At 47.4% G+C, this 25,501-nt stretch overlaps 1 protein-coding gene across 2 annotated transcripts in view; it reads left to right on the forward strand.

The window, feature by feature from the left end:
- The window catches only part of DAGLB (diacylglycerol lipase beta), a 254,600-nt gene that overhangs the window by 17,692 nt on the left and 211,407 nt on the right, over positions 1–25,501 (forward strand). The window lies entirely within an intron of this gene.

A 25,501-nucleotide genomic window follows, 5' to 3' on the forward strand; every position in this document is an offset into this window, starting at 1 on the left:
TTCTGGGTGAATCTAAGAAGCTCTCATCACATAGAGCCTCTGCATTCTCACTCAGTGACTTTCTTCGGGCTATATGTCTCAGTCATTTTTCTGCAATGTCCTCCTTATTCGATAAGTACTCTGGAAAAACGCAACTCAAGTCCTTATAGCACTTTTAACTATCAGCAAGTCTGTGGGTTAGGAGAGAGACTCGTTAGAGGATGCCTAAGTCTTTTTATAGACCTGCTGAATGATTTATTACAGAATTCTTGGTCTTGCAGCAGTGAAGGCTCGATATTACAAAGTTGAGGAAGAGTAAAAGTAAAAGTACCTCTGCTTTAAAATGACAAAGTATACATAAAAGTGATGAATGGAATGCTTGAATTAATCTTAGCCACTGGTAATTACTCGGACCACATCTCAATCCATCGTTGTTTTGCACAGAATATCACCTCAGTTTTCACCCAGCTATATACAAAACAGTCTTGACCCTGTTCCAATGAAAAGCATCTAGCCCGAACTGCCAAGTCTTACCAGAACAGAAGCAACCCAGAACTAGTTTTGCTCTAGTTATGGGCTTATCAGCCGGGTACAGCTTGGCTCCAGTGTCACAGTGTGCAAGGGGCCCACGTCTGGGCATGCCCGTCCCAATTAGGGCAACACACTAATGTATACAAAAAATGATGGATTGAATGCTTGAATTAATCTCAACCACTAGTAATAACTCGGGCCGCATCCCTGTCCATTGTTCTCTTACACACCATGTCACCTCAGTTTGGACCCAGCTATATGCAAATCAGTCTTGACTCTTTTCTATTCAGAACAGTCCAGCCCGAACTGCCAAGTGAAGTCCTTCCCGTACCCGGCTGAAAACTAGGGCGAAATCGGTCCTGGGTTGCTTGTGTTCTGGTTCAGGGAGGACCTCGCTTGACAGTTCGGGCTGGACTGTTCTGATTGGAGCAGAGTCAAGACTGATTTGAGTATAGCTGGGTCCAACCTGCGGTGACATGATGTGCAAAGTAACAATGAATTGGGATGCTGCATGAGTAATTACCAGTGGCTGAGATCAATTCAAGCATTACATCCACCACTTTTTGGTATATTTAAAAAACCAAAGGCCTGATACATCACAGTGGATGTCTTGGTTCTAATAATAGGCAAATCCTCTTTCGCTCATTTTAAGCCACCCATTACACTTGTTAAGAATATCCAGTAGTCCCCAAACATAATTGCAAATGATCCTGCTAACAGATAGTATTATTTGTAATTTGTCCCAGAAGAAGAGAACATTTGAAACGACATTGAAGGCCAATAAATAAATCACTATCAAATCTCTGCTCATGAAAGCATGGCGGTTCAGAGCAGACTCAAGGGAGTTTCATGAAACACGGATTTCTACCATCTACTTCTTGAATAAATGATACATGCTGAAGTTTGCATTTGAAACACAGCAAGTTCATATTCTAGAGCACATCCTTTTTTTGCCGTATATTAAATCTGTGAATATTGTTCAAGATTACTTGAAGACTGTTGGAATTGGCCCTTTCGGCAGGGTCCTCCCCAAACTTGTTGCCTTTTGCCTCCTATTTTTCTGGCCTTGTTTTTGTTGGCTATTGGACTGTGGGCACTATAACACTGCTGTTCAGTGCTACAGTGCATATGCTATCTGTATGAATTGTGATATGATTGGCACATTTGATTTACTGGTGAGTCCCTAGTAAAGTGCATGGTGTGCGCCAGGGCCTGTAAATCAAATGCTACTTGTAGGCTTGCAGCACTGGTTGTGCCACCCACATGAGTAGCGCTGTAAATGTGTCTCGGACTTACCATTTTAGTGTCTTTGCGAGCACTTGTAAACTGCTGCGTTGTCCTGACAAGTGCACCCACTTGCCAGGCTCAAACCTTCCCATTTTCTTACATATAAGGCACCCCTGAGGTGGGCCAAGGTATCCTCATGGGCAGGGTACAGTGTATATTTAAGGTAGGACATACACTGGTGTGTGTGACATGTCCTGATAGCGAAATACTGTGTATTTCGTTTTTCATTATCCCATAGGTTTCTCATTGGGGTTGAACTGTAACATTTTTACATGTGCAACTTGCAATAGGCATAAGATAGGAAATGGAGTTTAGGCTATCTGAACCTAGAATTTATTAACACATCTTTTTGTGAAGGTGGTTTTTGAATTCTGTGTTTGAAAATGTCACCTTTAGAAAGTTTGCATTTTCTTACTTTACCATTCTGTGTGTGTCTGACTGTTTGTGTATTCTGCGTCTGGTGCTTGAGTGATAGGAGCTGGGATGTGTATTCACTCTAGACAGTCACTAGGGGGGTTCAGGTGTGCCTTGCCTTGCCTGGGTAACTCATCGCTGGGCTGAATAGACCTGGTCTGTATTTAGAGTGGTGGGAGGAGATTCACTTGCACCTGAATAGGCTGTGTCTCGTTTTTTACAATGCTGTCTCTGCCTCCTGTGGTCATGCTGCACCTGGGAGGACAAGTCTGGTTTGGACTGGGTTCAGAGACCCTTACAGCAAAGAGAACAATGACAAAATGGGGTATAAGTACTACACCTAAAAATCCCAGGACTTTAGATTACTTCCAGGAACAAGAGTATCCTGCCAAGAAGAATGGCGGAAGGACTGGGTGAGGAGCGCTGCATTTTCTGTGTGAGGGTTGGGTAGGCGTGCAGTTCCTACTTTCATCTGTGGTGAAGGACAAGGACTGACTCTTTTTGCCCTGCTGTGGCATCCTGTTTGCGAAGGACTCCAAGGGCTTGTGTGTGCTGGCCTCCTGTTGGAAGTCGCAGTGATACAAGACTTCAAGGAAGATACTGGCTATTGTCAAAAAGGTCCTGCATTGATCAGCAGAAAGGACTGGATAGTTCTTTACCAATTGGCCAAAAAGCCCGTGGTGAGCGCTGTGTTCTTCATCCTTTTTAGGTCTCGCCTAGCGTTGCTGCGCACATGCGCAGCTCGCTCGGCGAGATTTATTGTTAATGGGGAGTTTTAGAAAAGGGCTTAAAGCCCTGCCCCTTATTTTCATTGGCTAGCGTCACCGTTTATGCTAAACGGTTGCCTGACATTGGAAATAAGCTTTCTGGGGTGCCTTCTTTTGGCTTTTTTGTCCGGACTGGATCGCCTGCTTGACGGAGGTCGTGAAGCAGTTTCCTATCGCAAGGAGGCGTGTTATGTAAATAAGCCGTGCGATCCAGTCCGGATGGGCTGGACAAAAAAGGAGACATGGCACTGTGTGTTTATTTTTGCATCTCACTTTCACTTTAAAGTGAAAGCGCGATGCAAAAATAAACAGCGGCTGCCTGGCGAGCTCTTGTTCCAAAATGCCTGCAGGGAGAACCCCAGCCAAGCCACGCCTTCCACGCTTCTTTAAATGATTGGACTCACTGAGTCCGTTCAATATGGAGCTGGTAAACACATTTTCAGCGCCACGTTGGCTTCCACTGCGGTCCTTTCTGCTAGAATGTTTTTCCCCGTGGCTCTGAGATGACAGAACAACTCGTCTAGTGCACCTAATTCAAATGATAGGCTTAAAATAATGTGAAACGGGTTCGAAACAGGGGCGTAACACAGGCCCCCGCAGCCCACGCGGTGCGGGGGGGCCCCCGCGCTCTGGGGGCCAGCCACCCTCCCCATTAATTAAATGGTGCGTGCAGCCGCGCACACCACGGCCAGGCGGCGTCTTCATTAATTAAATGGTTGGCATAGGGGAGTAACACAGGCCCCACTCCCTTCTCGCTGTGGGGGGCCCGCTTTCATAAATTAAATGAGGCCATGCGCATGCCCGCCGGCCTCTTAATTAATAATATGGCTGGCGCGCACGCCCGGGCCCGGCCGGGCCTCTGAGGCTGTTCATAATTAAAGGGTGCGTGCGTGGTATTTCCGGCCGCGTATGCGCAGTCTGCAGAGTGAGGCTGGTGTCGGTGACCTGTGACCGTTACCACACGTGACTTGTATCCCATCCCAGGACACAGCCAGAGACAGGCCTCTGCTGCTAACTTGCTTGCCTGCTTGGCCCGCCGGCTATCTGCCAGGTTCGTCCTCCCCCTGTTGGATCTCCCTCCTTGTCAACCTGCTAGAGGGGGTTTCCGGCGGCAGCTGAAAATAGGGAAACCTTTTCCCTCTTTATATCTGGAGGCCTTGCTGGTTGCCGTCTGTAGGACACTCCGTACAGGTGTGGCCGATGTGAGCAGACTGAGAGGTAAGGGGGCATGGGTTCAGACTCTGCTGTGCTGCCCGTGGCACAGAGCAGGGAGGGGAGCAGCGTTTTTGTTGTGGGCAGAGATCATATGTTTATGTGAAATACGATGTATGGTAAAAGGAGGGCATAAAGCCTGTGACGCTGTCCTAAGTATACTTCTAGAATTCTCCTGGTATTTTTTCCATCTCTCAATGCTTGTAGAATCTTCAAGGGCTTCCGTATCAAATGCAAAAAACAGCCTACTTGTGTTATCAGCGAAAAACCCCACGAGACAACCAACCATATGTGCATTTCAAAGGTAAGGTGAGAAGGAAGGGCTTCCTACTCTGATGCGCAACATCCCACCACCATCTTGACCCTGGGATAGCTATCCAGTGATTAGGCATCAGCAATCTACAGCCTCAATGCTGCAGTGATGGTCCAGTGAACGCAGGCATAGAAAGCCCAGTCGCAAGACTCGCAGGACTGCAAACTGCACCAGGCGCAATAGGGTTATGGAAATAATTGTTCCGTTGCTTGCAGTGCAGGACATTACTCTGTGGCGCACACTGCCTCGTGAGGTAGGTTAGTGTCTGCCATTGCATCTATCTAAACAAGTATTCGCAAATTCACTAGATCTGACTTGCACTTTGATTCCTCGCTAAAAGATTTAAAACAGCCTGCTGCAGTGAAAAAAGACGAACGAAGACAAATACTTTCTGTATGTAATTATTTTATAAGAAACAGAATGTAATGCATGATAGTTCATTTTATTTTTGAGATGAAATATAGTCCCTTCTGCTTTACAGTGAAATCACTCTAGGGAAGTAGGATGATACACCAAACAGCCAGTAGTCAGTGGTGAGATGGATATACTGCTGGGCGGAGTGATAACTCGCATGTATATTTTGAGGTGTAGGTAACAGTAGGTATCATACAGTTCTGCTATCAAACCCGACCTAAAAACTTGTGTTACCTGGAGACTCATTGGAGCTATCCAAAAATATATAAACTGACTCCCTTATCCTTCCAAAAATCACCCAAAGGAACTCTTCTTCTTGCTGCTTTTACTACCCCCCAAAAACGCGCCAATAAGCATTTGAAATGTTTGTCTTTGGCCCTGTGCTTAAAATACAGCAGTGTAGCTTGTCAGATTTCTTTCAGATATTGAATGAAATCCAACTCTTTCACTGAGTAGTTTGAAGGAAATAACACAGTGGTGGGGGGTATAATATAAAATATGTTTTCTTTTTGTTTATTTGTTTTTTGCTTACAATAACAGGAATACACTTTTCTGTGATGTTTAACACCTTGGCTGCTAGGGAGATTTTCCTGCTGTGCTGACGACCATTATTTACCATTGTTCATGACGAGCTGAGCTCGTCATGAGCACACGATCAGTGTACTGCATGACGAGCTGAGCTTGTCATGAGCATCGAAGGGGTTAAGCAGTGCCAAGCAGTCTTTCTGGAGATGCAGAAGTGATCCAAACTTAACACAAAAATGCACATGTGAGGGACCCCCCCCACCCCGTTAAGCAAAACACCCTGTTAAAGCACCACATGGTACCAACCCTGTAAACAACTTCAAAAGAGCTCATTCTTAATGTATTAACTGAATTTAGTGCATTAGTGTGGTAGCAGGGGCATCCTGAAAACTGCTCTTGCATTTTCTGGTTGTTTTACTACTGTGGCAGTCATCTACTTATGGACATAGCCCTTATTTGTACATGCACTTACCTCTTTCGGCTGGAAAATCCTGATTTTCTTTAAGCAGAAAAGATCGTACTTTGCCATTCTACCTGTTAAAATGATCTCCCCTCGTATGCAAGTCAAAGTGGGAATTAAATTCCCACCATTTTTGGTCTCCCTCATAGTTGTTCCGAAACGCAGACATGTTTGTTTTATCCTCTCTACCGACTTGCATCAGTTAAACTTCTTGTCTAGGGACCCCACGTTAAGATCATGTGGCCTTTCCTGTTCCAACGCCTGCTTTCCTTTCAAACTGCCCAGTCACAGCTGGGAATTATGGTGTACTTATTTTTTAGCTCTTGGCTATTCATCGCACTCACTATCTTGAAGAGACATGTTTAATCTGTGGGTTTCAGCCCGCCCACAGGTTTCCCCTTTGCTCACTCCATCGTCTGTCTCGTATTCTTTGTCACCATTTGTCCCTGGCATGCATGGTCATGCTTGTTCTTGTGCTTATCCCTCCCCCCCAGAACATGGACCAAGTAATTGTTATCATCCACTGCTCCACGACCATTTTTCAACGTACTTTTTTATTTCTTTTTCAGCTCTGTACAAAGTGCTTGTGCTTTTTTACCAGCTCTGTCTCCTCCCACCCGCCCTCGTGGGCTTTCCACAGATCACTCCCTTCCCGGTGACTGATTTTTCCCATTGTTGCTGCTTTTCGATTCCCCCCCACCTCTTCCCTTCAGTTGCTGCTTGCTTCCTCTCCCCTTCCAGTGCTTGCCGCGTTCACAGATGACCCCTTCCCCCATTATTGCTTTTCACTTTGTTGCTGCTTTCAGTTTCCCCCACCTCCTCCAGCCTCTCTGCCTGCTCCCTCGCACCTCACAGTGCTTGCCTCGACCCCAAATCACTACTCCTCCGACCCTGTTTCTGCTTTAAACCCCCATTGTAGTCTGTTTTGTTCTAGTGATTGTGTTTTTCTGCCTTTTAATGTCCTGTTAGTGTATAGCTGACATGCTGATTGGAGCATGTGTGCACGGCTGCTAGTACATAGCACACGTGTAGTCTCTGTTTGGAACGGTCTTTGTGGTGTTATTTCTGATATTTATATGTGTTGATCATCTTCATTGCTTAATTTTACTCGCAAGAAAGTGTCACTCTTAGTCGCTGAAATGTCACTCATAATTACACTGAAATTATGAAAATGTCACACATGGCAATCTGAAACCTTGGTAGCTATGCCCCCAGCAGCCCCCAATTTCCAGCCTCCAGAGGCCCCATCAGTGCTGTAGCGCACACAGGCAGCACTACACTCTCTCGCCGGCATTAGTTGCACCATTGAGTTGCCTCATAATAGTCCTACTTCATAAATTGTACATTTACTGTTGTAGTATGAGAATTCATTTCATGAAAAGGAATATAAAGTAGGGTTGCCTAAAGAAAAATGCCAGCCATGTGTTTAAAGAGCCTGGAAAGACCTTGTCTTGGCACTAAATAGGGTTATACATAAAAAAGTATGTATTCATTTGTAATGTGACTTTTCTGTCTTTGTTCCCTTTAATTATCAGTCATGGATCTCATCATTCAGGCAGCCCCAGAAGACAATTAAAGTGCATTCTATTTATATTTGCTGTTAGAAGTATGCACGTATAAGTGCTGAAAATATGGCGTTAGGTGACTGCTTGTTTTTGTTGGTGGGGCAAAGTGGTAGGTGGTGGGCCGGGCCGCTGGAGGGGGCCCCCTCATTGTGCTTTGCAGGGGGGCCCCCTCAAGTTTCGTTACGCCACTGGTTCGAAAGCATCGGAGCAACATACGCAATCCAAACTGACAAATGTACAAAGTACAACAAACCCTTTCCTCCTCGGAGGCATGCGTAGCAGCAGGCCCTGCGTCACAGGGAGCCAAGGATATCCATTTCACGATGATTAGCAATCAAGAAATGTCTTTTTAAAATGTAGAATCCCGCCATGGGACGAATGCTGTGCCAAATTCAAGTGTACGGTATGATCGTTATACTGGAAAAATTGCCAAAAAAACTTAAATAATTTTCGCAGGGAATGTGAAAGACTTCTTCGTTGTATTTGATGACAGGGTTGCGTTTTGGGAGTTTTCAGAGTCCTGAACGAACTTGTGCTTTAAAAGAGTGGTTTGTCACTCAATACAAAGCTCTCGAGTTGCCTGGTTTAAGTTATGAAGATGTCTGTGATGTTGCGGGGATTGCACGCGAAGGGGCGCTCGCTCCTCTCGTCACCCGTGCCACCTGTGGTTTCCTGTAACAAGACGAGGGAGGCAGCGTCCAGTCCAGTGATACTCCTCACCTCAGCAGGAGTAGGTCAGCCACTTGGAGCTCCAGCCCCGGCAAGGAGTCACTTGTCACACGCTATTCGCAATAGCAGCTCCGCGGGATAAGCAGCAAACTTTACAAACAGCCATGGTGCAGATGGTCACTATAAACGGCCCCTCGCCTTGGGGCTTTAGACTGGTGGGTGGCAAGGATTTCAGCACTCCTCTGACCATCTCCAGGGTCAGTTGTGATGGAAAGAAACGGCTAGTTCCTTTTCTTTTGGAAGTGTATACATTCTCTATTTAGTTATAAGTGTTTACACTGTTTATGTTTCTATCTATCTAGCTATCTGTCTATCTATCTATCCCTCTATCCACACTGCCATCCACCCATTAATGCACCCACTCCACACACCTGATCCATCCATCCATACCCCTAAGTCACCCACCCATTCATTAACTGCATCCATCAAGGCCATTTATCACCCACCCCCACCACACCCAGCCTTCCATCCCTCTTACCACCTCTCCCTATAGTCACCCATCCATCAATCTCTCTGTCTCTTACTTTATCCCCACTCCACCTCTACACACTGTTCTGTCAATGTTTCTCCTTTCCGACTTCTATACTTCTACCATGTAATGAAAGTCCCTGCATGCACTTTATGATAGAAAAGAACCGAGATGGCTTGCTCTTTTAAAACGTGAAGTTTGTGTTATGCTAATGAGTGGCTTGAGAAGGAATGTCAGACCGCGGCATGGTTTGGGGTTCTGGATTCTGCAAAACCACGTATTCTACAAGGCTTTTGATGCATGCAGTGGAATACATGAATTGCATGGCACACACAGGCGTGTGCTTTTGAGAGCCGGTGCAGCAGTGTCAGAGGGGCACCTGTGTTCAGGTGTTAATGAAGTGCTGAGGAAGGCAGCGCGTATGGGTGGATTAAGAATATCCATTACGAGTTCATGGGGATTAACAGGGGATTTTCCCTATTCAATTTTGGCAGGTTTAACCTACTGAAATTTAACGCTAATTATCAGTTGCGTAAATTCCTTCAAACTCGTAATTCCAACCCATGCGTAAACAGTCACTACTGATTTCAATCATCTGGTAACCCTGGCATAGTTTATGGTTTATGTGATTAAGTCCTAGTAGGAATGACTCTGCATTTCATCTTTCTGAGATTGATGAATTGAGTACAGCTGAGCTGAATAGTAACATCAACTATTAATTAACGCGGTAGTCACACAAAAGTAACATCTGGTAATACATAAAAGACTGGATTAATATTGTTCAAGTCTAAAAGCTGTCAAAAGGGCGTGTGTCAGCGTTGGCTTCCGGTATCACTCCGGGACTACAAGGAAGCCCGGGACAGTTATTTCGGCCAATACTAAACCATGCCACCTTCGAAACTCCCACAGCATTTCAAACGATCTGCAGCAATGCTGTGAGCAAATTATTGGTTTATGAGCCTTGTATTTTTCTCTTTAATCTGGCCTCTTTCTGTCTTATGTTGTGCTTCTATTATGTACACTATTTCTTTTTAAGTGTTTCATTCAGGTTTTTTTTGTTGTAGCTTTTAGCTGCGATTTGTCCCCTGTCTTGGGAACCACTTAGCAAGTGATGGGGCAGTCTTTTGAACACAAATTTCAGTGGCACACACCCATTTCTCTTATAACATATCCTCCTCCAGACAGCACCAACAAAGTATGCGGTTGGGAAGACCAAATCACCACCAGAGTACACCTTAAAACAAGCATTAAAAATACAATAGGTCTCGCCGTTCATTAAGTTAAAGCAATTTGCTTTGCTATACAATACTATTAGCAAAGCAAATGGCTTTAACTTTATCAAAGGCGTGACTTATTGAATTTACAATGCTTGTTGTTTAAGACTCTTTTGAATATGCTTACAAGATTCAGACTTTTTTGTAAGTATGCTTTCTTACTGTAGTCAGTTTGCCCTTTAGGTTAGTAATAATTGAAAATGTAAACCTGTTTGAGGAATCGTGTTCCAAATTTGCAGATTTATCCCTTATTTATCGACTTCTTTTTACAGTTAACCCCTTGAGTGCTGGCCACGTTCAGCGGACGTCGCGTGCACTACCTCGGTAGTGTTGCGCACGTCCGTTGAACGTCGTGGCACTGCCCGCGCAATAGAACGTTCCGCACCAGCGCGGAACGTTCAGCGGAGGGGTTAATGAAGTCTTCTTGCTTGATTTGTTTTCTTGGTTGTACTTTTGCAGCTTGAGAGAACATCATGCAAATAATTTGTGCAATGGGGTCTCTCTTGTGCTCTTCTTAATTTTATCAATGCTGTACAATATCCCTGCTTTAATAACAAAGTTTCAGTAAAGCACTCTGGGTGGAGTGGTACATATTGATCAGGGCCATTGTCTTTTCTTTCAGGGTTCTGAGGGATAACTGAATGTCAAACATATGCACCCTGCAACATCAGGGAAAATAAGATTTGAGAAAATGAAAGGCAAACTATTGAGTTGTTTTCCGATTACCCCAACCCCGCCTTGATTTTGACTTAGTTGCCATGTCCCGTAAACTATCTAGAGAACAAATGTGAATATAATTACGGCAGATCAGTATCCACAGAACTAGAGTAGGAGTACAAGTGGGTTCCATATCCCCAAGTGAGTTTAAGAAGCGGGTTGGCAAGAATACTGTAGGTTTCACAGTGCATTACATGAATCTAGTTTCCCTATTACTTTATTTGGAAAAAAGAGTTTGTTTTACAGACTCTTCTTAAGAACTATGTGGGGGGGTTCTTCCTCAAAATGAATTGAAAATTGGTCGGGTCATAAATGCATTTCACAAGCTCATTTTAGCATCTGGAATGTTAGACAGGATATGTGCTAGAGAACATCTATGTCAGAATTCATTGAATAAAGCATGATCTTTCAAGAAATGTTTCACCTATTCAAAATGTATGTCTGGATTCATTACACCATTCAGGCTCTTTTACAGTGAATCATCTCAAACAGAATTCATAGCCATCCTCATGCTCCAAGCACTGATATTCTTTATATGGTGAACACAGCAGACCATTCCCCCCTTCCTTCAACCAACCACGACACTAAGAGATGACCTGCCCTCCGTTCCCTCTTCTCTGATTCAGACTGCTACTGTGTTAGGCTGTCGTCTATACCCCACCTCATCACAAGCGCCAGAGATGCCTTCTGGGGCTAGTCCATGTTATTGCAACCTTTTCTTTACTTTTCATACTCTAAGTGAAGATTCTCGGTGAAAGAGGGGAGGTAAGACACTAACCGAGAGAGCCACTGACATATTGACAGTGAGAGACTGATAGAAAGATTGACAGCAATTAAAAACGAGAGAGCGAGTGACTGGGAGTGAGAAAAAGAGACAGAGAGGTGGACTGGAGGCGAGACAGATAGAGATCACCTTAGAATCGTGTAACTGAGTGAGCGTGACCGAGAAAGGGATTGGGAGTGAAACAAGGAGTGACCAAGAGATTGAGAGACAGACTGAGACATAGAGGGACGGGTAGCGAGATAGAAAGATAGACAAAGGGGATATAGAAAAAGAGAAGTGGCTTCTGGACAGAAGGAGACCTAGAGCCTGGGAAGGAAACTAGGTGGAAGAGAGTTCGAGCAGTAGTGATTGCCCACGACTGGGAGACAGATCCAAAGTGAGAGAGAGAGAGATAGAGAACAAAATGGGAGATGGAGTGAAAGACTAATACAAGTTTAGAGGGATTGTGAGACATAGTAGAAGATGGACTGCAACACTCTAAGGGAGAAAGAGACTGACAAAAAAGTAGAATAAATGAGTGAAGCTGAAAGAGAGACCACAATTTGGATAGACAAAATGTGGTGTGGAAGAGACTGCGAGTGAGAAAAAATTAATGGAATGGAGAGATCAAATGATGGCGATACTAAGTACCTGTTAATAAAAAACTTGCTGTAACTCGTGCAGAGAATGTTAAACTGGCATTACCTATCATTGCGCATATAAAGTACTCTGAATGCTTTTTGCGGAGCTTTTTGCGACTGGCTGTACTGGTTGTGGGCATCTAGAGGCTGCTGATACGTGCTGCTCAACATCTGTAAAAAAGGACTACCTGGCTTCAGACCTTCAACTACGAAAACTTGGATGAGCCAGAGTAGCTTCAAACTGAAAGACTCAAAGACTGAAAACCTTGTCCCATTCCCTCAAAGTCTTCCCAATGCCCTGCATTACTCTTTGCCAAAACAGTTGTCATTAAATCAAAAGTAAGAAAGCTGGGAGTAGCTTAGGATGCTTTCTTCAGCTTCATTTGTCACACTAAAATAGCATTTAAAACTTTTTCCAGTTGAAACTGTGTTGGACCTGCGATGGGCAAGCCCAGCACAAAGGGGGTAGCTTGGCTCAAGTGACAAGGCAAGTGAAGGCTGTAGTGTTAAGCCGGCTCTGACCCAATAATAACTCCTTGTACATCCACACCAAAAAGAAGGACACCACACCACTGCTGTAGAAAAATACGATTCTTTTATATAAAAGTTCTTTCTTGTAAATAGGGTTGTCTGGGAAAGCACATATACATTTCTTTTGGTCATACAGTTCTGGTAATAAATAGTATTAATAAATAGAATAACTTCAGGAATGAATATCAGAATAAATATCAGAATAAATATCAGAATAAATATTGGTTCATTTACATAAACAACCACATGTTTCTTCTGGTATCGCTGCCACCAATTAAATACTTTCGAATCATTACATCTGCAATACGTTTCAAATGGGAAAGATAACTCTTACAGTTTATGCTGTTTTCAATGACCAGGTATACGGCTTCTCTGAGCACAAAATAAGGGTTGGGACTTTTTAATAATCACTCAAGGCGTATGCGCGTATATCTAGAAGGCAAGGAAACACAGTAAATACATCATTTGCACTCGGCGGTCACCAGGATAGGATCTCTGCTTTGCCGGTGAAGTCTATGCGCGCCTACGGGCTTTAGCACCACTTGAGCACAGGCGGCACCAGTTCAAAGTCTTTAGACTGACGAACGGGCTGCCGGAGAGGTCACACAACCTTCGCGCACAGTCAAATGAATGCCGGTTCACAGTTCCTTCACAACGCTGCATTCACTATGAAGAAACGGGCCCACCTCACATCGGCTGCAATCAAAATACGATTCAGTCGGGCACAGCACTTCTCTCGTTAGCGACGGGGCTCTCAGGGGCTCCACGGACCTCCCTCCGACTTCCGCATACAGGGTGGTTCCCGCCCACAGCTACAGCTCCCGGGTCACTGGGGAGTGGCAGAGACGCTAGTCCCGCCCAACGAAGGCCGGCCTTTCCCCGCCCGGGCGCACCACCTCGCCTATCTGCGCAGGAAGCGCTCTACGCTGGTGGGGCTCGGAGACGTCCGAGCTCCCCTCTAGAGGCACCTGACGCGAAGGGGGCACAGCTGACGATCGCGGCGAACTTGCTCTCGCCTCGCGACTCGATAAGTCGATCACAGTTCACCACCGGGGGGGAGGGCGGAGAGGCACACGAATCGGGCCACAGTCTTTGGGGGCAATGAGGTACTCGCTGGGCAGGCGCTGTAGGCGCTAGATCACTTCTCACGTAGCTGACTGGAACGCCAGTCAGACACAACGCCAGCAACCCTTTGCTGCTCTACTGCCTGCGCTACCAGCCACCTCAGGGGTCAACAGGGCAGGTGTCAATCTGGTGTCAAGTCTGGAATCTCTTCTCTAATCTGAACTTCATCATCCTAAAATGGCCGCCAGGGACTGGGCCTTATATAGCCAGTGCCCTGGGGTACTGGCACGAGCCAGAAGGTTCTAGAACCTTCTCTGGCTGTGACAATGACATGGCACTCTTGAGGGGTATTTAGGACACTCACAGCCACCGTACTGGGGTTCTAGAGCAGCCATTTTGTGTACCTGAGGAAAATAAAGGAATTCCTGTCAGAAATGCGCGCCAACCAAAGGGCGCCAAAACCTCAAAAGGCCAGGGTTCATGAAGGCTCCAATGGGAGTCACTTCACATGAGGAAAAAGGGTGTCCACCATTTAAAGTTCATTTATACAGGTTGACAACCCCAGTTTGTAATGCCACAGGTTTGGGCCAGGTGCCTTGTAAATAGGTGCCACAAACTTTGTGAGCAACTGGGCATCAAGGAACATCTAACCCCATGAGACCACACATAAAAAGTCCTGGTAGACAAATAAAAAACGACAAATTTTGGGAGGTACAGGGGAACAAAAGAAATCATAGTGGTGAGGGGACTCTCGGAAGCAGACGGGTCTAACACGCGTCCCCCCCAGCTGAAAGTGGGGAGAGCTACCCAACCCCTTGGGAGTCCTCAACACTAAGGCGGAAATACCTGGAGAGACCGTCTGCATTGGCGTGGTCAACTCCGGGCCGGTGTTCCACCCGAAAGTGCATTCCCTGTAGGGAGATAGACCACCTCAACAGTTTGGGATTTTCCCCCTTCATTTGCATGAGCCAACGAAGGGGTCGGTGGTCTGTCTGAACAAGGAAGTGTGAACCAAACAAATATGGTCGCAACTTCTTCAGTGCCCAGACCACCGCAAAGGCTTCCCGCTCGATGGTACTCCACCTCTGTTCCCGGGGAAGCAGTCTTCGTGACAGAAAGACCACGGGTTGGTCCAGACCCTCTTCATTGAGTTGCGATAGCACCGCCCCAATGCCAATGTCGGATGCATCTGTCTGGACAATGAACTCTTTTGAAAAATCTGGAGCCTTCAGGACTGGAGCTTTACACAATGCTTGTTTCAGAGTGTCGAAGGCTCGCTGGCAAGCCTCCGTCCAAATGACTCTCCTGGGTTGCTTTTTGGCCGTGAGTTCTGTAAGGGGTGCCACGATAGTGCCATACCCCTTCACGAATCGTCTGTAGTAACCTGTGAGGCCCAGGAAGGCTCGGACCTCAGTCTGGGTCTTGGGGGGTTTCCAGGCCATGATTGCCTCAATCTTCGCCTGAAGGGGCTGCACCGTTCCCCGGCCCACCAAGTGTCCTAAGTACACTACCGACCCCTGTCCAATCTGACATTTGCTGGCCTTGATCGTCAAGCCAGCCCGTTCCAGGGCCTGGAGAACGGCTTGCAAGTGCTGCAAGTGATCCTCCCAGCTGCTACAGAAGACAGCTATGTCATCCAAGTAAGCAGCAGAGAATGACTCCATCCCGGTGAGGATCGTGTTCACCAGCCGCTGAAAAGTGGCAGGAGCGTTCTTGAGCCCAAAGGGCATGACGCAAAACTGGTAGTGTCCATCAGGTGTGGAGAAGGCTGACCTTTCCTTGGCTCCATTAGACATGGGAATCTGCCAGTACCCTGCAGTGAGGTCAATGGTACTGAGATATTGGGCAGCTACCAACCGGTCAATCAATTCATCCGCCCGAGGGATCGGATGAGCATCCGTTTTGTTTACCGAATTTAGTCCTCGGTAGTCTACACAGAATCTCAATTTTGGTGTGGTACCAGGTGGGGCAGCTTTAGGAACTAACACCACCGGGCTAGAGCAAGGGCTACTTGAAGGTTCGATGACTCCTAGCTCCAGCATCTTAGCTACTTCGCTTTGGATACTGGCCTTCACCTTGTCAGACAGCCGGTAAGACTTTGACTTTACAGGTGGGCTGTCCCCTGTGTCCATGTCATGGGTACACAGGTGGGTCTTACCCGGGACAAGGGAGAACAGAGGAGCGAATGACCCCAAGACCTGGCGACATTCCTCCTGCTGCTCAGGAGTCAGGGTTGGCGAGAGTTTCACTCCCTCCACTGACCCATCCTTTTCTTGAGACGCAAAAAGGTCGGGGAGAGGCTCTGTGTCCTCTTCCTCCGATCCGTCAGTCACCATAACCAACATGACTTCGGGCCTCTCGTAGTGGGGCTTGAGGCGATTGGCATGTAACACCCGATGCAGATGCCGAGGGGTCTTTACGTCCACCAGATAAGTAGACTTGCCCTTCTTCTCCAATACCTCATAGGGGCCTGTCCAACGGTCCTGGAGGGCACTCAGCTCTCCAGGCTCCATCACCCACACCTTCTGGCCAGGCTCCAACTCCACTGGGTGAGCATTGTGGTCATACCACGCTTTCATGACTGCCTGACTGGCTTCCAATTTGTCAGAAGCTTGCTTCCACAACTTAGCCATTTGGCTTCGGAAGGCCAGCATGTAGCTCACCACATCCTGGGGAACTTTCCGGGGAGACCTTTCCCAGGAGTCCCTCACCAGGCTGAGAGGTCCACGTACAGGGTGTCCGTACAAAAGCTCGAAGGGGCTGAAGCCCACTCCCTTTTGCGGCACTTCCCTGTAGGAAAAGAGCAAACAGGGTAGGAGGACGTCCCATTTCCTCCGCAGGCTTTCGGGTAGACTTCTGATCATACCCTTCAAGGTTTGGTTGAACCTTTCCACAAGACCATTGGTCTGTGGGTGATAAGGAGTGGTGAACCTGTAAGTCACTCCACACTCCTTCCACATGGCCCGCATATATGCTGACAGGAAGTTGGTCCCCCTGTCGGACACAACTTCCTTGGGGAATCCCACTCGGGTAAAGATCCCCATCAGGGCCTTGGCCACTACTGGTGCAGTAATGGTTCTCAGAGGAATTGCCTCTGGATACCTTTTGGCGTGATCCACCAGGACCAGGATAAACCTGTGACCGGATGATGTAGGTGGATCTAGGGGCCCAGCAATGTCGATGCCCACCCTTTCAAAGGGGGTGCCAACGACGGGAAGTGGTTCCAGGGGAGCCTTCAGCTTCGTCCCTGTTTTCCCCTGGCTTGGCATGACACGCACGACCGACAGTATGTGTCGGATGCCACCCTCATTCGAGGCCAATAAAAGTGGGGGACAAGCCGGGCAAAGGTCTTGTCCTGACCCAAGTGTCCTGCCAAGGGAATCTCATGAGCCAACTCTAATAGGAAGGCTCGGCAACACTGTGGGACTACCAGGGCCCATGACAATCCGTGCACTGGCGCCCTGGGTTCACTGTAGAGGAGACCATCCTCCCAGTAAACACGATAGTTCCCAGACTCGTTACCTGCTGCCTGGGCTTCAGCCTGTTGCCTCAGACCCTCGAGGGTGGAACATTCCCTTTGTCCCTTGCTCAGTTCCTCCCTGGATGGTCCTCCTTCCACTCGCCACTCAGCGGGGATAGGCAAGTCCTCCAACGGAACCATGTCCTCCTCCGCGGACTCTGGGTCCACCTCCACAGGTGGCCTATCCGTCTCACGGGGCATGGACATCGAGGCAGGCTCCTCCTGTCCTCGAAATGTTCCCTCATCAGCAGCTGGGTGGGCCATTGTTCCAGGCTCCAACCCACGCGACTTCTCCTCCCGAGCAGCCGCAGACCTGTTACTCACACAGGCCCAATCAGGTGTACCCAGCATCTCAGTATGAGTCCGGTATTCCACCTCCTTCCAAGCATTGTGCTCCATATCATTGCCCAGCAGACAATCGACTGGCACGGCGGGGCTTACGGCAACTCGAAGTGAACCTGCAACCCCTCCCCACTCAAAGGGAACCTCGGCCACAGGATAGTGGCCCGTTCTGCCGTCAGCCATCGCGGCTGGATGAAGTACGCCTGGAATCACCTGCTCTGAGGACACCAGATGACTCCTTACCATAGTCATTCTGGCTCCTGTATCTCTGAGCTTCCCCTCTATGGCCATTGATGGTGACCCATTGCCCATACTTGGTAGTATTTGAGGGCACCTGGATCTTTGGAACCACCTCCCGATCACCCAGGGACACTAAGGTGACACCCGCCCACTCCCCCACCTTAACTAAGGGCATCTCCTCCCCGAGCGCTACACTAGCGACTCCCGGGGCCTTTCCTCCAGTGGGAGGGGGTGGTCTCTTTGGGCATTTCACGTCTCCCTTATAATGTCCAATACCACCGCACTCATAGCAATGGATAACCCTTGGCTGCTGACTCTGGCCAGGATTAGGGTTCTTCTGCGGGTTAGCCTTAGAAGTGGAGAAGAAACTTTTCCCCTTAAAGGTATTTTGGGGGCCTTTGGAGAACTCCTGCTTCTTGTTATCTCCCCCCTCTTTCCTCTGGGGAGCGCCCTGTCCGGACTTCTGAGAATCTCCTCCTGTCCCCTTCGTGGACACTCGGGTACTTGCCCAAATGTCCGCCTCCTCAGCAAGCTTACGGGGGCAAGTAAGTTTGCTGTCTACCAGGTGTTGCCTCAGCTCGGGAAGACATTTCTCGAGTAGATGTTCCTTGAGTATCAGGTCGTACAACCCTCGATAGTCCTTCACCTCATTACCTTGGACCCACCCATCCAGGGCTTTCTTAGCAAAATCCAGGAAGTCAACCCAATTCTGTGAGCTCAGCTTGTGGCTGCCCCTAAACCTTTGCCGGTATTTCTCGGGGGTCAACCCAAACTTCCTGATGAGCGCCACCTTCATGGCGGGGTAATTAACCTGTTCCTCCCGGTCTAGGGCCAATAGGGCATCCCTACCTGTCAGAGGCATGTACCGGTATAATCCACCACCCCAATGCTTCTCATGGATCCCATGGGCTCTTAAGGAGACCTCATAGGCTGCCAGCCACTTGGCTATGTCGTCTCCAGCGGTATAACTGGCGACTACGTCCTTGGGTAAATGGGGCCTGGGCTCCCTGGCAAATTCCTTTGACTCGACACCCTTCGGAGTGATGTTAGGGGCCTGGAATTCGAGTTCTCGTAGCTTGAACTCGTGTTCCATCCTTTTCCTTTCTATCTCCAGCTTGGACTCATGTTCCAACCTCCTCCCTTCCCTCCTTTCTTCCAACTCCATTTTTGCTATTTCCCACCTTAACAGTCTTTCCTCTCTCCTGTCAGCTAACTTGGTTTCTGACAACCCTCTCAATGACACACTGCTGCCCTCCCGTGAGGTTGCCTTGGGGCTGATTGACATCTCACCCACCCCCGGGGGACATTCCGCAGTCCTATCAATGACAGTACCTCTGTCCGATTCCTCCTCCTCCACCGTTCCCTCCGTGTGTGCTTCCACCCATGCTCGCAGACTAGTACGGAGCTCCTCTCTTTTGGCCCCTCGCCTGACAAACACTCCCCTCTCCTGACAGAAATCCTTGAACTGTGCCACAGTATAGGTCTCCAGCTCTAACATTTCGAATTCCATCTTGTCAGTGGAAAAGTGTGGACAACCACCCCGAAGTAGATGACCAGGATAAGAACTTTGAGGGTCACTTCCACCCACCTCCAGGAAAGAATTTGAAAAAAACAAAACGTTGAATTGGAGGGCCGCTAGGAGAAAACTCCGGGTGTGTACCTGTGGTGCACACTGAATTATTATGGGGTTCAAAACAAGCACGGCTCGCAATCCCACCCGCTGAGCACCAATTTTATGTTGGACCTGCGATGGGCAAGCCCAGCACAAAGGGGGTAGCTTGGCTCAAGTGACAAGGCAAGTGAAGGCTGTAGTGTTAAGCCGGCTCTGACCCAATAATAACTCCTTGTACATCCACACCAAAAAGAAGGACACCACACCACTGCTGTAGAAAAATACGATTCTTTTATATAAAAGTTCTTTGTTGTAAATAGGGTTGTCTGGGAAAGCACATATACATTTCTTTTGGTCATACAGTTCTGGTAATAAATAGTATTAATAAATAGAATAACTTCAGGAATGAATATCAGAATAAATATCAGAATAAATATCAGAATAAATATTGGTTCATTTACATAAACAACCACATGTTTCTTCTGGTATCGCTGCCACCAATTAAATACTTTCGAATCATTACATCTGCAATACATTTCAAATGGGAAAGATAACTCTTACAGTTTATGCTGTTTTCAATGACCAGGTATACGGCTTCTCTGAGCACAAAATAAGGTTTGGGACTCTTTAATAATCACTCAAGGCGTATGCGCGTATATCTAGAAGGCAAGGAAACACAGTAAATACATCATTTGCACTCGGCGGTCACCGGGATAGGATCTCTGCTTTGCCGGTGAAGTCTATGCGCGCCTACGGGCTTTAGCACCACTTGAGCACAGGCGGCACCAATTCAAAGTCTTTAGACTGACGAACGGGCTGCCGGAGAGGTCACACAACCTTCGCGCACAGTCAAATGAATGCCGGTTCACAGTTCCTTCACAACGCTGCATTCACTATGAAGAAACGGGCCCACCTCACATCGGCTGCAATCAAAATACGATTCAGTCGGGCACAGCACTTCTCTCGTTAGCGACGGGGCTCTCAGGGGCTCCACGGACCTCCCTCCGACTTCCGCATACAGGGTGGTTCCCGCCCACAGCTACAGCTCCCGGGTCACTGGGGAGTGGCACAGACGCTAGTCCCGCCCAACGAAGGCCGGCCTTTCCCCTCCCCGGCGCACCACCTCACCTATCTGCGCAGGAAGCGCTGTACGCTGGTGGGGCTCGGAGACGTCCGAGCTCCCCTCTAGAGGCACCTGACGCGAAGGGGGCACAGCTGACGATCGCGGTCGCGGCGAACTTGCTCTCGCCTCGCGACTCGATAAGTCGATCACAGTTCACCACCGGGGGGGGGGGGGCGGAGAGGCACACGAATCGGGCCACAGTCTTTGGGGGCAATGAGGTACTCGCTGGGCAGGCGCTGTAGGCGCTAGATCACTTCTCACGTAGCTGACTGGAACGCCAGTCAGACACAACGCCAGCAACCCTTTGCTGCTCTACTGCCTGCGCTACCAGCCACCTCAGGGGTCAACAGGGCAGGTGTCAATCTGGTGTCAAGTCTGGAATCTCTTCTCTAATCTGAACTTCATCATCCTAAAATGGCCGCCAGGGACTGGGCCTTATATAGCCAGTGCCCTGGGGTACTGGCACGAGCCAGAAGGTTCTAGAACCTTCTCTGGCTGTGACAATGACATGGCACTCTTGAGGGGTATTTAGGACACTCACAGCCACCGTACTGGGGTTCTTGAGCAGCCATTTTGTGTACCTGAGGAAAATAAAGGAATTCCTGTCAGAAATGCGCGCCAACCAAAGGGCGCCAAAACCTCAAAAGGCCAGGGTTCATGAAGGCTCCAATGGGAGTCACTTCACATGAGGAAAAAGGGTGTCCACCATTTTAAGTTCATTTATACAGGTTGACAACCCCAGTTTGTAATGCCACAGGTTTGGGCCAGGCGCCTTGTAAATAGGTGCCACAAACTTTGTGAGCAACTGGGCATCAAGGAACATCTAACCCCATGAGACAACACATAAAAAGTCCTGGTAGACAAATAAAAAACGACAAATTTTGGGAGGTACAGGGGAACAAAAGAAATCATAGTGGTGAGGGGACTCTCAGAAGCAGACGGGTCTAACAAACTGCTAAAACTTTCTCCCATTCATAATACGACAAAATAACTTGCAGTCAGATGTGCAGGTATCGTCAGCCTTGATTACAGCACTGCCTCGTATGAAGAAATCCCGGCATTACAGATCAAAATAAAAAAAAATCACAACATGCAGACTTCTGCCTCCTATTTGGGTTACAAAAACAAAAAGCCAGCCCGTGGCGGCAAATCTAACAAGCATTTACAATGCAATGGTTTCGCCTTTGGAAAAGTTAGAGCTATTGGCATTGTAAATGACAAAATTTGTATTTATGTGTTGGTTTTGAAAACAGATAAATAAATGGCATTGTCATTAGCTTAATCTCTCGCAAATGTGAGACCTATTGAACCCTACGGACGAGCTCAGCAGACAGCAATTACTACCACACACACACCCAGAGCCCTCCCCCCACACACACACACACAGAGTCCCCCACACACACCCCCAGAGCCCCCCACACACACACACACCCAGAGCCCCACACACACACACCCAGAGACATATATATATATGTAAAAGTAATTATCCAAATATCAGCTGGCTCTTCAGTTACAAAGTTTCTGTGAGCTCGGATGACTTGCTCATTGAACTGTGGCATAGAGTCCAAGAGCTGCTAGCCTGTCCATACTATCTACTGTCCATTTACCACTACATCAAATGAACAGCTTCCAAACCTTAACCCAGAACCGTAACCTCATGTTCCCCTACTAGCAGTGCCAAAAAAACTAAAGCCCCGGTCACAACAGTTACCAGTGGACCAAACATGGTCATTGTCTTAACTTCCCTCGTGTCAACAACCACATGAGAAACATTTGAATACTTGCTAGCTGTTGTATCCTTTCTGGCTATTTCTGGATAAAAATCTAATTTACTCAAACTGTTCGGAGGGAGTTTGCTTTAAAAACAGATCTCTAAACACATCTCAGCTGAATCGTTGAGCTATTTAATCTTCAGAACAAGAAAGCCTAAGTGTTACCCAAGCAGAATCTGCAAGGCTGAAATATACAATTTAGCAAGCTAGAACCCTTACAAGAATGAGTGGCCGGCTGGGTATAAACAAGCACAGGCAACACACAGATTTAGAATGCGACGGCCTGTTGCATGACCTTGCTGGATATTTTAAAACCGCAGAGTTCTGAAATTAGCAGTAAGAAGGTTGTCAAACTGTACCCTAAAAAACAGAGGTTTTTAAATATCTTGGAGGTGCCGGTGCTCTCCCATGTGCAAAGAACAGAGAGCCAAGGTGGCCTGTTTTAAATCATTTATATCTTCCTGTCATGCAACAGCAAAAGCAAAACACTGCCACAAAAGCCCACAGTGGAAATCACAATATTAAGAACATGAGTTATATAACGGGAAGAGCAGTAATCTGATTAGAGGCGGCGTCCAAGATGTTCTGATAGCGAGTGCACGGTCATCGGACAGAACTAAATGTTCTCAGTTGTTAACTTCTCGAAAAGTGAATGGAAAACTTACATAATTTTGCTAGTCTTAAAATTGTATTAAAGGTATTCATACATCTTTAGCAGCCAATGGTATGCAGATGGAAAGATAGCACACAAATTTAATGTTGAGAAATTTAGCATTTAGCGCAGCCAGTTTTGTAGCAAATTAAGTAAATCACTCACACTGGACATGCAGGCAATTTATTTACTTTCATGTTGTTAATGTTTTCATTTCTTTGAAAAAAACGCGTGTAGACGTATTTCTTACATTTGAATTCTCTAACCATATCTACCTATATAAGATGGTATATTATTGTCACAACATCCATACATGTCATTTCCAATGTGTTTATTGGTTGCACTCAAGTGAACAGGCTCAGCTCCAGAGCCTTCCTTATGGGGCCTGTCAATGTTTGAACGACGGCTAACGATTTATCACAGTACAGAAAATCAGTTGCAGACCAGTTAAATCTTTATCGTGTCACACTGAGGATGCGGTCGGAGAGCGCTCCAAATGAGTTTTTCATCCGGGCTGCATTGTCTGGCTTCCATTGCACGGCGATTGGCTGTTTTACAGGCCCTGCATTGTCACGCACTCTTAGTGTGGATGCGAGGGCTGCCAGGCGCCGAGAAGCTGACCCAACTGCGAGGCGCTTGGTACTGTAAGACCCGGCTGACGTGTGGAAGGCGGTTAGAGGGGAAAGAATGGCCGGGCAAGTTAAAAAACAAATCTAACGTTGACGATGTGTCTACAGCTTGTATAATGATGCGCTTGATATGCTGATGGTAATTAAGTGCATGTTGTGGGCACCCAGAGAGGGGGGCGTGGTGTCGGTACGCGTGCGTCGCCGAGAAGCTGACCCAACTGCGAGGCGCTTGGTACTGAAAGACCCGGCTGACGTGTGGAAGGCGGTTAGAGGGGAAAGAATGGCCGGGCAAGTTAAAAAACAAATCTAACGTTGACGATGTGTCTACAGCTTGTATAATGATGCGCTTGATATGCTGATGGTAATTAAGTGCATGTTGTGGGCACCCAGAGAGGGGAGCGTGGTGTCGGTGCGCGTGCGTCTCACAGCGGGAGGGGGGACGGGCACACGGACAGCGGGAGGGGGGCGGCGGGAACGGCCAGCACTCACCTGGACTTCCTCCGGCGGCGATCGGCAGCGGAATGGCCAAAACAAATTTGCAAAAAAATAAACCCCGCCCACGGCCGCATGACGTTGTCAAAGGGGCAGGATGAGTAAAAATGGCCGGAACGCCCCCGAATCTGCTCCGCAATTGACGGACAGATCTCTGTTCCAATGGCTAGCCTCCATTTATGGAGCTAGCCAATGGAACAGAGGGGCGGATTCCCAGCCACACAGTGTAAGACATAAGATTTTGCCTGCGCGAATCGCTGCTTGCGCAGCTTTTCGCCAGGTCGAAACCTAAAAAGTCTCCATTTGCTGCTAGTCCAGCAAAGATTCAAATTAAGGATACTCAGCCTTGCCTATGAATACATTGAAGAATCCTCTGATACACATGCACCAGCCAAGATTTAAAAATACCTCGTCCTCTTCAGTCAAAAGATGAAAACTTTCTGGTTGTACCAAGACTGAGAAAGAAGAGCAAAGGCAACAGGATTTGCAGTGCTTGGCACCATGCTTCTTGGACCACACTTCCTGTGATAGCTCAACCCCCTTCCCTAAAGCATTTCTGAGACAGACTCTAAAACCCCCTTTTAACACCGTAGTACTATTGTGATTGCCACATTTACTATATAGATGTATATCCTTATCTATTGCTCTCTGCTGTTCGGCAGCTCAATTCTATGTGCAATACACTAAAGTTGACCTCAACACACTTGTAAAATACATGTTAATATTTGCTGAGGCATCCATCTGAATAATGATGCTGCTGTTTAATTTCTAACACTCGTGCTACACTCTGCATGAAGCCCAGCCTTCCCCTTGAGTCCGTGAAAAGGTAGCGTTGGTGCCATTCTGTAGGCATGTGCCTTCTTGATGTTTTCTTGGTCCATGTATGTTCTGCTGACACAATGCTGTTAAGCTTCATTCCAGACTGATGCTGGATTTAGCCGAGGCCAAAGTTGCCGTCTCCTCCTCTATTTCTCATTTTCCGTGTGTGTAGAGTCTATCCACACAGCTAAGAATGTTAGCAAGCCAGGATGCAGTGTAAACCAAAGTTAACTTCATGGTGACCCTGTTACTCCTAATCTGTTGGCTCTTTTCGATAGCCAACCCCCTGCTTCTAACAACTGGACCATTGACCAGAAACCATTTGCATTCTTTTTCAAGACTGGAACAAATTAGGGTGGGCATGCACGCAGAGAAGGAAGTGTGCCACACATGATCCAGGCATGGGTTTGCACTTCTGGCATGCGGTCTCTAAATTAACAGCTATATAAGCAGTGTCCAGGCCTACCAGAAGGTAACAAGGTACCTATGAAGTTCCTAGTAGGAAGGAGCCGATTGCCTAAGAGAAATGGAGTCGCCGTCAAGGTAATTGTATCCAGGTATCATTATTACTACTACAAGTTGAACCGTGAGTTGGTTTCTGTGTTTCTTTGTAGTATCATTTGTCGGGAAGCATGTGGATTAAT

Source organism: Lissotriton helveticus, chromosome 10, assembly GCF_964261635.1.
Source record: "Lissotriton helveticus chromosome 10, aLisHel1.1, whole genome shotgun sequence".
Lineage (NCBI taxonomy): Eukaryota > Metazoa > Chordata > Amphibia > Caudata > Salamandridae > Lissotriton > Lissotriton helveticus.